The 11,571-nt window shown below is 40.9% G+C and overlaps 1 long non-coding RNA gene across 1 annotated transcript; it reads left to right on the forward strand.

The window, feature by feature from the left end:
- Window positions 1–10,233: 10,233 nt before the first annotated feature.
- Window positions 10,234–10,924, forward strand: LOC145422543 (uncharacterized). Its single transcript, XR_013903853.1, has 2 exons — window positions 10,234–10,349; window positions 10,430–10,924. It is a non-coding gene; the product is annotated as an uncharacterized LOC145422543 (long non-coding RNA).
- Window positions 10,925–11,571: the final 647 nt, after the last annotated feature.

Consider the following 11,571-nt stretch of genomic DNA (forward strand, 5'->3'; position numbering starts at 1 on the left):
TACACATAGGCTGTGGATCTCTTGAGACTCACTGTTGGGTTTGTAAGGCCATGTTACTCCTAAATTTCTATCTTGTTCGAAGAGAAGACATAAAACAAAGTTCTAAGCTAATCAACCTTAGTGTTCTCCTTTTTTAAAAAGAGAGAATCGATAAAGAATTTAATCGTTAAACAGAATAGAAAATGGAATTAGAATCATGAAAATCTTATCAATACCCATCCTTACCACTGATATACCACAACTTTATCCTTTCAACATCTGCTGAAAGTTAGGGGACATAGCTGCTATCAGATATTTATATAGAGATCCTCCAGCTTCAAACTGTATTACCCTTCAAGCACCCCTCCAACAGCCAAACCCATCTGTTCTCTGATTGGATAGTTAAATTTGTGATTGACATGACATTGGCTAATCAGATGAAAGGAAAAAAAATAGGGTCAAAATTCGTACTTGTAACTTGAAACTTGAGTGCAGACTTTCTCATGTATTTTTTGGCTAAGTCCACGCACAAATCTTTTTTACGGACACAAAAAATTTTTTTACACATACAAATCCTGATTTACAAGTACAAAACTGATTTACAAGCACAAAATATTTATGACCACAATTTGAGCCCATACAAGTCACCCTTGTGTTTGCGCTGAGCAGAGACGGCAAACAGAGCCTTGCGTTTGCGCCCCTCCCCCCTGTGAGATAAAGTTTTTTTTAATTATTTGAATATATATATATGAGTGTTTGTGTATTAATACAAAAACAATAGACATATGAATTCAATTGTGTAATTTAAGTGATCTAGGTAGCTCTGTTTTGGAAGTTCGGTTAACGCTAGATTTGTGTTTTGGAGTTTGTACGTGCATTGTCTCTAGGGGCCCCCATAAATATTTATATATAAACATACATAAAGAAAACCACGTTTTTTTACATTACTAATTCCTTTGTGCATAATTTTATATTGTTGTTGATAATTAATTAATTAAAGAAACAAAACAACCTGAAGAGCCGGTTGGGAGCCGAAAGAGCCGGTTCTCTAAATGAGCCGGAAATCCCATCACTATTGCTTATGTGTATAGGACCACTTTGTATTGTTACGGATTCAAATATTGGGGATGGATAAAAGAGGAAAAACCAAAATAACAACACTGGTCCGGCCGGGTTGAGTCAAACGATGATTTTATTGATCACACGCGTGGGAGATGGACACCGTACGCAGACAGCATCAGATCTCAAAATGGTGGAGCATTGATCAAACTCTTATAGCCTCTAGTGGCCCCCACCTAATCACAAAAGCCTAAACATTCACATTATTTCTCTCGCGCCTAAGCTACGACCTTGGCTCCCCGTTTATCTGCTCCTGCTGAGATGGGGCAGAAAACTCCAGCATGTTCTTTTCTCTTCTAATCAGACAAATAAGGCGATGACTTTCTGCGAACAGTATTTCTTATAACTCAGCAGTATAATGCATCATAAAACAATATCATTCATTCACAATAAATCAGCAGTCTAATGTAATGCAAATCAGTCTAACAAATGCAATAGTTATCACCTTCTTCTAATTCAGGAGAATAATGCAAACTAAAACTACATAATAATTCACAATCTTTAATTAGGGGTATAACATGGCATAAAATAATATTATAATCCCACAGTATCTTCCTTTTATATTTTATATTCCCCTTGCTATAAGAGCTGTGTAACACCAAAATTTCTCATCCGTGGGATAAAAAAGGATCATTCTATTCTGTTCTATTTTATTCTATCCTCCTGCAGGCCCACCACTCGCAGGAGGTCGGGGTCAGGAGCGGAGACACTAGCAGACTGAGTCTAGATATAGTCGGGCTCACCTCAATGCATGGTTTGGGCTCTGGAAGCAGTCTACTTGAGAGGGGCTGGATTCTGTCTCAGTCTGGAGTTGCCCCTGGTGAGAGGCAGCAGGCCGCGGTGGGTATTCTAGTATCTAGTATTTATGCGCCTAGAAGCGGTTCAGAATACCCAGCCTTCTTAGAGTCCCTGAGTGGGGGGCTGGAGGGTGTTCTGCCTGGGGAGTCAGCCAACTTAAGGCTAGGTCCTCCGAAGGACGCAGCCTCTGAATTGAGACACAGTTATGTTAAACATTTTGAACATAACTGTAATTTATAAATAGATCTTTGTGTGTCTTTTTTCTTTTGTACACACTCTAGGTTTTCCAAAGTATATTTATATAAATACAGTTCAGCTGTGCCCAGTTTATTAAAATAAAATTCTATAAACCCAGAATTCAGATCTTTAAAGCACACTGAAGTTCACGAATAGACATATTAGATGTGTGAAATATGCCTTTTGCTTACTTATAAACTCCTTTTTCCTCTCAATATTATCTGATCATCTGCTGTGTGATAAGTTGATTTTACAGTGCCTTTTTTGGCTAAAATTGATTTTGTCATAAAATCTGTGTTGATCATTTACGCTTCTTCTCGCTCTCTCCCTCCCCCTTTTCAGTCCAAAAAACAGTTACAAATCAAATGTGGAGAACATGCCACTCTCGAGTGTAATGGTGCCAAAGATGCTAGAATCAGACTGTTGAAGTGGAAAAAACCCAACCAGCAGACAAGGGTTTTTGCACATGGCACTTTACGTAGTCCTGTGTTTGTCTGTTATATGTCATATGTAGCACCAGGGTCTCGGAGGAACACTGTCTCATTTCACTCTGTACTGTACAGGCTTAAAATGACAATAAAAGCCACTTGACTTGACTTATGTCTTCTTCTACATGAATGATCACTCCTACGATAACTACCACCTTCCATCTTTTAAAGGCGGAGTAGAGCTAAAGGATCCACAGATGAAGGATGGAGACCTCTCTGTGATTCTCAAAAATGTCACCATGAACAAAACTGGAAATTATTAATGTCATGCTGAATACAACAATCAGAAACCTCAGCTTAAGAACACCTTTAAGGTAGAAAATGTCATATACTGGGTTATGTTAGTGTCTATGTTGAGCTTTAGGGGACATTGCGGCTTTACACCATCTGATATGCTTTGTGGCAGTTTATTCCCAGCTGTCGTACTTGTTGTTGTGTTGTTATAACTGATGCTGAGCACATGCTCAATAAAGCAGCGTTATAAGGAAAGCTACTGAATGGTCATTCTACAGAAAAAGCAGGCATTCTGATATTGAGCTGCTTCCTGGTTGTTGATGTTTGTTTCTAAAGATGTTGTTGATGAGACTTTGTAGAAAGCAGCTGGTCTGAGTGATGTGATCAGAGTGCAGTAGATAATGTCTGACAGCAGTTTGAAGAGGAAATGGATTCTGTTCTGTTCTTCACTCATCACCTACCTGACAGCTGACACCTCACACCTGTTTCTCACCTGCAGGTCAGACAGGAGGACACACAGAGGATGGAGGGAATAAAGGATTTGTTGGACTGGGACTTGACTAGTCACTTCTTATTGTGGTTCTTCCTCTTGCTGGTGCTGTTGGTTTTGTGATCTACAGTAGTTGTAAAAAGAAAAAAAAAATGAAAAAAAAACACACACACACACACACACACACAAAACCCCCCCAAAACCAAACATCCAGGTTCTCATACCACCATGTTGCTGACAGTGAGGAATACAAAATGTCTGAAGGGCCTTCAGAATCAAACTGTGAGTGACCTGTTTCTTGTTCCAGGTTTTTAAAAAACCAGCTCAACATTCAGATTGGCCAATGTTGTAAGGACAGGCAGAGTTAATGATGCAAAGGAAAATCCGTTATGATGGAGGTAAAGTGGAATTTGGCCACTAGGGAAACACTTAGAACATAACAGCACTGTTCTTATTCTGTCATTATCTGACCTCTGAAGTTTACTCCCCCAAAATGGAACTCATTCATTAATAATTCTCAGAAGAAATATGCTGTTTACAAAATGATTCACTTCATTTTTTTAAAATCATTTCCTAAACACTGACAATTCTATTCATGTGTAATAATTTACACATGAATACAGTTAAAGATATATATTCTTCACTCATTATCTCCCTGAAAGCTGACACCTCAGTCGTGTTTCCTGCAAGTCAACCAAGAGGACAAAGTAGGAATGGAGGGAAGGAGAAAACAAACCCCAACAAGATAAACATTTGTGAATTTCTGAACAGATTAGACTGCATCACTATGTTGAATGTATGTGATGACAACTCTGGTGTAGGTTGTGTACTGTGTGTGGGTGTATGCGGTACATTTTGTGCAACAGGAAGTAAAGGCCTGCTGTGTAGCTGCTTAATTAAAAAAAAAACACAGAAAAGTAGGTCACTAAAACAAAGCATGTGACGGTGCAAAGTTAAGCTCAGTAACTTAGATCTCAGATACAGTATGTTTGAGGGGGTTTTTTTTGTTTGTTTTTTTTGTGGGAGAGGGGGGGGGGGGTGTCTTGAAATTGCAGCTGAACTACCTTCCTGTCAGTTTACAAAGAGTTGAGTAGAAGCAGTCATGTGTTTCCCTGCTTCTAATTCAGCACTGTAAAGCATTTAATATTTTTTTTCTTTTAAACTGTTGTTTAACTGCAGTGAGGTTTGCAGCTTCTGTTGATCTTCATTTTGCAATTAAGCATGCTATGCTTTGTTTTGAAAATGTTTTCAGTCTTTTTCAGTCTTTCTTTGTCACAAAAACAATGGGAAGTCAGAGGAAAAGAAAACCCTGACCTTTCAAAGCAGTAGTTGATGTTTTAATTTGATCTGGAATCAGTCCAAAGACAAACATTGATGATTGGAATACAGATTTGTGGATAAACCTGCTGAATGCGTAAGTAGATTTAACAGGGAAACCAGAAACATGTCAGTGAGTTCAAGTAAAAACTAGTCTGTAAAATTTTTTGAGATGAAATGGTAACAGTTTGAAACATGTAGCATTGTTTCAGTATGAATTATGCAGTTTTTTACCACAGAACACAGCTATTTTTTTGTAGGCAGAAAAAAAGCCCGTAAAAAAGTAAAGGACTTTCTTAGCGCCTATAACCTTTAGCAATACTAGGAATGAATGAAAAGAACACATGGGGGCAAGTGTAGCAGCCCTCCACTCAAACATGGAGACTGATTCAATACTGGCCTCCAACATGTACATGTGCAGTTTCATGTGTCAAAAAAAGAAAAGTGTAAATTAGTTGCTAGTTGAGTGCGTGTGCAAGCTGCTGCTCCTGACCAGTAGATGGTAGTAGACTTTAAATGTGACTAGTGGATGTTTATGGACAGGTTCAGGAAATGGGATCTAGAAGTAAGTCCAGTCTGAGTGGTAAGTCCAGTAGGCACTGAGTGAAACATTATGCTATCCAGATAGAGAAACAATAATTAAAACATGAGGCTTTGTTAAAAAGAAATAAATAATCTAAACTTTGAAAGAACAGTCACCTACTGAAAGGACCTTGTGAACTTCCTCTCTGCATCCAATGATTTTTGTCACCATTAATTACCCTCTGCACAGCCTTCCTGTTCTCTGTTGTGGCCACTGCATACCAAACACCCAGGCAGTAGGGAGGAAGAGGACCGAAATGCAGACAAATCAAACCGTGGAAACAAAATTATTATTAACTGAAAAACGAGCCGTCTATTACAGGCTGTTTTTAAACATTCAAAACAAGGGGCTTAGGCAAAACGCGAATAACGAAATGTTGGCCAATCAGAAGTCTAGAAGCCTGGGCGGGAAAGACTAAACAGTGTTTTGTACCCTTACAAAACCTTAAGTACTTCCAAAAAGTTTTTGTTTTCCTGGGAAGGCACATAATTTTGTGTTACTTTTCAAGTGCCTTCAACATTTCAAATGTTAATAACCAAAGACAGTATTTTGTCTGGTGTAGACTCATAACTTAGGAATGAACAAAATTCATACAGAATAAATGTATTTTTTTATTTTTTTTTTTAAAGTAAAGTTATTCAAAACCGATTTCGGGATTTGGGTTGTGACAGCGGTTGTGTTGAATGTACAAGCCACGTCCGAAGCTCACTCTGACACCTCTGTCTTTGTAAATGGAGGGACAGTAACTGCGTGTGTATATGTAAGTGTGTTAAAACTGTGCATAGTCAGATTAACAGCAACAGTATTTTGTCTCCATCTGCCATTGTAGAAATAAACCCATGTAAATAATAACGTGGCGCACAGCGTCATGTCAAAAAAGGCGTACACCTTTGACGTTGCATGACTAAATATCAGTTTTCCTCGTACACATGTAAAAGCAAAAATTGAGTTTCCGAAAATCAGCTTTCCAGCTCCTTGCCGTTTTGCACTGCTCTGTTTTCTCGCTGATCCTGCTACACCTCTAGCTTTGGCCACTACTGTACCCTCTGCTCCACCACTGCTGCCACACCAAAGATTACACCACGCCACACACGGGCTAAGGCTTGGGAACAAGCTAGTCCCAACTGGCACTATTCCATCCACTGGGAAAGTACTGGGGAAGTCTTTTGGGTGAGATCAGATAAAGGGCTGGTCAGCACCTCAAAGCTTCGGAATTAACCAGCAGTAGTAACCAATAACCCCCAAAACTCTCGCAACTCTTTTTTTTTTTTTTTGGGATGGGGCCAGGTGTGGTGGCTGCTATTTTCTTGGGCTGCAAGCACACCTGCCTGCCTCCCAAATGGTAAACAAGGGACCATACCTCACTCCATCCAACCGCACACTGCTTTGGGTTGGACGTGAGCCCTGCCTGCCTCAGAGACTGCAGGACCAGGCAGGGCACCATAGGCACTATTGACGATAACATCATCCAAGTAGTCAGCAGCATTGCTCCACACGCTTGGTCTATGACGTGCTGGAAAGTGGCAGGGGCTCCAAACAAGCCAAAATGAAGTGTGACAAATTGGTACAAACCGTATGACCTGAAACTGCCCCTGTGCCACACTCTTTTCAGAAATGGTGCGCAGTGCCACTGCTTCTGGATTTTGCATTTCATAATACACCAGAACAAATACAAAGTGATATCTGAGTGCACTTTATTGAAATGACCCAATGCGGTCCATGCCAATTCACTTAAATGGGACCTTAATTAATGGTAATGGGAATAAAGTTGGTTTTGGAATGGGCAGCTGGTTAACTAGCTGACACTCCGCACACATCCTGGATGACTGATCAATAAAATCTGACCATGATTTGTTACAGTTTTATTATATCCCATGTGACCAGCCATGAGGTTGTAATGAGACACGTGAAAAAAAACGAATTTCCCAGTGGAAACGCAATATGGGAACGATCTTGGAGAAGCTCACGGCTCTTCAACAGAAAATAGTAAAAAAAAAAAAAAAACACCTGCGACCAGTGATGGACATCAAGAACAACTGTAAAATTCTGATGCATTCTGTTCGCTCTAAACAAAGTAACCACCATCACCATACGGCTACCCCCCAACTTCGATGGACACTTGAAGGACACTTGTGAATACCCTTTAAGACTGATTAAATTGTGTTCTGTATACGTCACTACAATGTGATTTGGAAAATGTCTAAATATACCGACAACAGGCACTTCCGCGGCAATCTCTTCAATCAGAGGACCCTTCACGTCAATTCCCGACGCGAGGGGGGTACCCTGCGCGTCCATAAATGAAGCAGAGGGAGCCTGACCATGCGTCACACGTTTGACGAGTTGGGAGTGAGAACGTGTTGATAGAAACATATATGGCCCCTAGAGACAAAGCACATACAAACTCCAAAACACATTTCTAGCGTTAACTGAAAGCAAAGGAAAGAAAGGCCTTGTTAAGTCATGACACGTGTTCTTCTTTTCAGGGGGATAAATCGTACCAACCCAATTGGCAGGCTCAACTTAGTAACAAAAGACAAATGAACAGCCAGTTTAATCTCAAACATTCATCCAATCACACACAACATACAGCATAACCCTGTTGTCTCATCGCATAATACGTTTCTTCTCATGTAACTAAATGTGTGCCATGGTAAAACTTCTTCACACACCAGAAACTGTCATGATTCGCTGTGCGGCAGGCAGGAGTTGGACCCAAAATGCAGGACTCACAGACTCAGGGAGGTGAACTCAAAACTCAGCTTTATTTGCTGGCAGGGAAAAAACATACAAACTAATCTAAACTGGGAACTTAGAAAACTCACAGAGCGACACAGGTAGATCCACACAGCATGAGGGACGACACGACACTGACTCAGAGAAACACAGGGTTTAAATACACTGGGAAGTGACGAGGGGAATGAGACACAGAAGGAGGGCACAGCTGGGAGAAATCAGGACTGACGAGACAAGCAAAGCAGGACGCATTCACATGAGACACGGACCATCAAAGTAAAACAGGAAGGATCACACAGAGACGCGAACTTGACACAGTGGAGACAGCAACTAAGAAATACAGAGAGATAAACCATAAGGCAGAGGTCTAAGAACCAAAATACACAGGGAAATACTCAGCTGGGAACACAAGAGACTAGACTAGAGAGAGTAACAAAAGACTAACCATGAGAACATAATGCACAATGCAGAGTGACAGAAAACAAGAAACTCAAACATGCAAAGACACACAATTACACAGAACAGAGGGGACACAGAGAGACATGAAGGGCAAGGGATCAAAACTAGAAGCCATAGAATAAATCACACACAAGTACAATAATACAAAAATCACAAAGAACTAAAAACGCTGGGTCAGGAGACCCAGAACTGTGACAGAAACTCACAATCAGCTCACTCATTTAAGACCTCTCATCAGCATTCTGTTTTCTCCTCTATGATGCAACCATCTGTCCTCTTATAATATTCAGTCCACTAGTCTATGTATCACTTTCATCTTACTAGTGACTTGGACAAGATGACAAACAGAATCTCATGCTTAAGATGCTGTCTGGTCTTCATGAGTATCATTGTATGTGTATATGCATGTAGGGTTAGTATAGTTAATGCATTTTCTGTATGTTTTTCATTATTCTCATCACTGCTTAAAACAACACACATCTCTCTCTGTTTTTTTTTTAAACTGTACTGTTCTCCAAAACAAAAAATAGCATTACAGTTGTTTCAGGCTGAGAAACACCAAACACTCTTTATGCTATCATTCATCCACACAACTATTTTATTTCTTTTTTGTCCACTGGGCAGGTGACCTGCAGAATCACGTCTGCCCCAGCTGGATACCGTTTCACACACACCGTGACGTCAAACACGCTCACATTCACTTCTGCTTAGAGCACAATTTCACTTCATTTGTCAACGATCCACACACCATGTGCTGCCCAATAAATACTTTGCAGTGTATTTCATCCTCTTTCAAGGCAGACTTCTTTTAAGTTTGCAGGCAACGCGACTTACACCAAAACCCAGGCTACGTGTACACAACAGGGCCCTGTTTCAGGAAGCCGGTTTAGTGGAAAAACTGAGTAAGTATACCCTGAGTTAACGAAAACTCTGGGTTTTCGGTTTCACAAAGCGAGTTCAGCTGCAGCCTGAGTGAGTCACTATGACGACACACTCCGTGAAGCTAACCTGCCCCCTAGCAGGTTTACTACAACTAACCCTGACTGTCTCCGCCCCTTTGTCGGAAACCTGACAGTAGGAAGTGTCGGACATGGCGTGCCACTTCCTTGAAGAGCCAGTAGATCGTGAAGCCCAAATTCTCCGCAGAGCTCTCCGCCGGGAGAGAGTGATCAGAGCGCGTTTGGACATTTTATCATTTCCTGATGATTGTCTGTGCGAACGTTACCGTTTCTCAGCACAATCTATAATTTATTTGGATAACATCCTCAGGCCATATATTACGCATGTGACACATCGCGGACATGCTCTCAGTTCATTGCATATTATTTGTATTGCACTTCGGTTTCTTGCAAACGGGAGCTTTCTGTATAATATTGGTGACGCTGAGCACGTTTCCAAGGCTACCGTCTGTCGGGCAGTCAGGAATGTTACAGTTGCACTGAAACGTCTCCTGTACTCGTTTGTGGTGTTCCCCGGTCATAGACCCACAAGATTTATCAAAGAGGGATGCCACAAAATTGCAGGTATCAGGATGACCAAAACTTAATGTATGATGTGGTGATACTTGGACTACTACTTAAATTGCACATTTATTTTCAGGGTTCCCAGGCGTGATTGGCTGTATAGATGGCACTCACATTCCAGTCATTGTCCCTTCACTAAATGAAGGAGACTATGTGAACAGGAAGTCTTTCCACAGCATTAATGTACAGGTACATAGTTCCCTGTAGCATTTCAAACTAACAAATTATTTCATTATAGTAATGGATGCTAATTTGTGTTCTCTGCACTGTGAAGATCATATGTGATGCTGCCAACATTATCACAAATGTGGAAGCCAAGTGGCCAGGCTCTGTCCATGACTCACAAATATTCCGTGAATGTACACTGAGCACAAAATTTGGACATGGTGAGTTGAGAATACTTTAAAATATATAAAGACCAATTGCTTCAGGGACATTTGAACTGAAGTGTATCCTTCTGTCTTAGGAGAGTTCACTGGCTACTTGCTTGGTGATAGGGGGTATCCATGTTTACCCTATTTGCTTACCCCTTACCCTGACCCTGAACCGGGCCCACAGCAGCGATATAATCTGGCTAATTGCAGGACAAGAGCCAGAATTGAAATGACTATCGGAATGCTTAAGGCCCGGTTCCAGTGCCTGCAAAGACTCAGGGTCACCCCAGAAAGGGCATGTGACATTATTGTGGCATGTGTGATTCTTCACAACATTGCCACAATTAGAGGAGAACACTGTCCTTCTGAACCAAACATCAGCAGTGATCCAAACCATGAACATCCTGACCCTCCCACGGACATACAAGATGGAAGAGCAGTCAGAGACACCATATGTCACAATCATTTCCTTTGACCCATCACCTCAACATGTTGAAAGAAGAATAAACAGATTTTTTGTTCAACTGGCTTTATTGGTCGCCTGTATTTCCTGTACACAAAGTATTAAAAGATGTAAACCTCATAAAGTGTCTCTGTTGCTTCCTCCTCTGTAACAGCTGTCAATGTTTCTTCATTATTTTCCTGTAGTAAAGAAATAAACAACATTGCTGTTCTACTGTAAACTCATATAATCTGTGGAGTATTACTCACAACTGCATGTTGGTCTGGCTCAACAGGAGGCTGCACCAGATGCAGTACACCACCACCATCAACTGATAGAATATGAGGTTTATACAGGTCACTTATAACTTACAAGGGACCAAATGGCAATTAACAAACATACCAAGCACCTTACACTTCATTGTCATTATGCTCTCAAAGACAACCAAGACTGAGGGAAGGCAAAATCAGTAGGAAAATAACTTCACTACAAAATAATCCATTATGGTAAAGAGTTTATCAAATGAATGTGTCGCACTGCAAAGGTGACTGTGAAGAAAGGATGTATGCACATCATGTATTATTTTGAATTTACCCCCTATGTAGGCACTTGTGTCTTGCGGGGTTATTGACTCAGAGGATGTCCCCGCAGAGATGCCTTCGGCCACAGGGCGCCCACTGTTTTGGCTGAGGGCCAACTGCTCAGCCTCTGTGAGTGGTGGTGGTGGTGGAGGACCCCCACCTGTTTTTCGGGCCTCCGCTTTTTTTCTGTTGGCTATAACGGGTCACATTT

This window comes from Astatotilapia calliptera, chromosome 3 (assembly GCF_964374335.1).
Source record: "Astatotilapia calliptera chromosome 3, fAstCal68.1, whole genome shotgun sequence".
In the NCBI taxonomy this organism is placed as follows: domain Eukaryota; kingdom Metazoa; phylum Chordata; class Actinopteri; order Cichliformes; family Cichlidae; genus Astatotilapia; species Astatotilapia calliptera.